Source organism: Humulus lupulus, chromosome 7, assembly GCF_963169125.1.
Source record: "Humulus lupulus chromosome 7, drHumLupu1.1, whole genome shotgun sequence".
NCBI classification, from domain to species: Eukaryota; Viridiplantae; Streptophyta; class Magnoliopsida; order Rosales; family Cannabaceae; genus Humulus; species Humulus lupulus.
Genome location: NC_084799.1, coordinates 119,555,561 through 119,557,934, shown reverse-complemented (window position 1 = coordinate 119,557,934; position 2,374 = coordinate 119,555,561). Strand labels below are relative to the sequence as shown.

The 2,374-nt window shown below is 34.7% G+C and overlaps 1 non-coding gene across 1 annotated transcript; it reads right to left on the bottom strand.

Moving 5' to 3' along the window:
* Positions 1–1,045: 1,045 nt before the first annotated feature.
* TRNAF-GAA (transfer RNA phenylalanine (anticodon GAA)) lies at positions 1,046–1,118 on the bottom strand. Its single transcript has one exon. It is a non-coding gene; the product is annotated as a tRNA-Phe (tRNA).
* Between the last annotated feature and the right edge of the window lie 1,256 nt (positions 1,119–2,374).

Genomic DNA, 2,374 nt, shown 5'->3' with positions numbered 1-2,374 from the left:
GATTGGCATTCCATTGTTGTCATTTTATATGTATATGGTTACAATTATCTACGTTCCCAATGTGCCTATGATGTAGCACCGGGCGGATTGTTAGCTAGTGTATATCATCTTATGAGAATAGAGTATGCTATAGATCAATCGGAAGAAGTATGCATAAAAGTATTTGTTCCAAGGAAGAATCCTAGAATTCCGTCTGTTTTTTGGGTTTGGAAAAGCGCGGATTTTCAAGAAAGAGAATCTTATGATATGTTGGGAATCTATTTTGATAATCATCCACACCTGAAACGTATCTTAATGCCCGAAAGTTGGATAGGATGGCCTTTACGTAAGGATTATATTGCCCCTAATTTTTATGAAATACAAGATGCTCATTGAATAATCATAAACTAATCTTCACTTTTCCAACTCTAGATATTCAAAGGGATGAAGTCTCTTTCACATATTATGGATAAGCTAAATAAAATGAATACTAAATAAAAAAAAAGACAATACAGTTAGATAATTAGAGAGATTCATTACGAATTTCCTATTTTGAAGATCATTTTTGGGGATGAGTCGAGTCAATAGGATGAAACTAAACAAGTTCATAATGCTGAACTATAATATAACTATGTACCGCGCACATCATTTAGGTGGGCTCCAGAAACTCGCATAGGACGAAATGAAGAATTAGAATAGTAAAAAAAATAGAAATAAATGAAAGGGGATTAAATTCTATTTATACTATTTCTGAGATGAATCTTGGCTGTTCGCACCCTTCAACTCCCCTAGACTAGACTTTTAGGTCTTTCAACCAAAAAATTTCCCTTTTTTTTGATCTATGAAGTATTAACATTTTCTTTTCGTTTACATATTATACTTTATATACATTTTATATATTATACATATACTCTTTACTCATCTTTTACTAATCTTCAAAAAAAGGGTACATCTCCAGATACTTAAGATGGATAAATATGTATCATGATTTATACTATGTATAGAATCTGTATGTGGACCTATATTAATTAATTTCTAGAATAGATAATCATACAAATCACTCATGTGCCAGGAACCAGATTTGAACTGGTGACACGAGGATTTTCAGTCCTCTGCTCTACCAACTGAGCTATCCTGACCATTCATAATGCATCATCATCATTTTACTAGAGGACTTGGACTATGTCAATTAAAAAGACGAAAGGGGGATTACATTGTTAATTATTCAAATTTCACATTGGGATTCCTTATGTTCATTTGTATGTCTTTCATATATATCACAAGGCTTGTGATGATAAAAAAAAGGCCATTCAAGTCCAGTTGTAGAGTTAGAATGAACGAGAAACATAACAAATTAGAAATCGCTAACGAAATGAGAGGATAAATAATTAGGGAATCTTTTGGCCTTTTCGGGGATAGAGGGACTTGAACCCCCACGATTTTTAAAGTCGACGAATTTTCCTCTTACTATAAATTTCATTGTTGTCGATATTGACATGTGGAATGGGACTCTATCTTTATTCTCATCCGATTAATCAAGTCTTCAAAAAATCTATCAGATTTTGATGGAGTAAATGATTTGATTAATGAATACACACGTCCTTTTGTGTTTGAGGATTGGTCTGGAAGATCAGGATGTGAGATCTCAGAACACTGGATAGGAAGATCGTTGATTTATACAAAAAGACTCAAGGACACTTGATAGGCTACAAGAGGTAATCCCTAATCTGTTTGTATGTGATTTAATATTTATATATGTGTATGATCCTGGCTGGTATTAATATTTATTAAAATGGGTCCATATATTCCGTTGTGTACCTTTGATTTGATCATTTAATACCAACGATTGGTACTAGAGCAGTCTATACACATATACATATATATTAAATACTGTGTGGATTTCTTGCATTTGTTATATATATGTTGATGTATATTGAATGGATGGATATGTTTTTTGAATGTATAGTTGAATGATGGATCGTTAATTATATGATGCTATTCAGTTGGGATTTTATTGTTTTTCTAGATCTTGTGTAAGCCATAAAGGGCTTAGGATTTTTGTAAATTTATTTGAGAAATATGTATTTTAAAAATCTGTACACAAAGATGAGGAGGAACCTGAGTCATGTACCTAAGAGGCACACGACCCAAGCCCCTGCTCACCCCACGCGCACGCCTAGGCCCAAGTCTCCTGCAGTCGAGCGCCAGACGCAGCCACCAGCCCCGCAGCTCCCTACGCGCACCCCACACCCCTACGCACCATGCACCCGCCTGCCTCCGCGCCTGCTGACCCAACTATTTCTAAGACCTTGGACCATTAAAACTACTAGACATAGCTACTACTCTTGGAGAAAAACATACATAAGAAATAACCATAACTTTATTGAAAACTTAA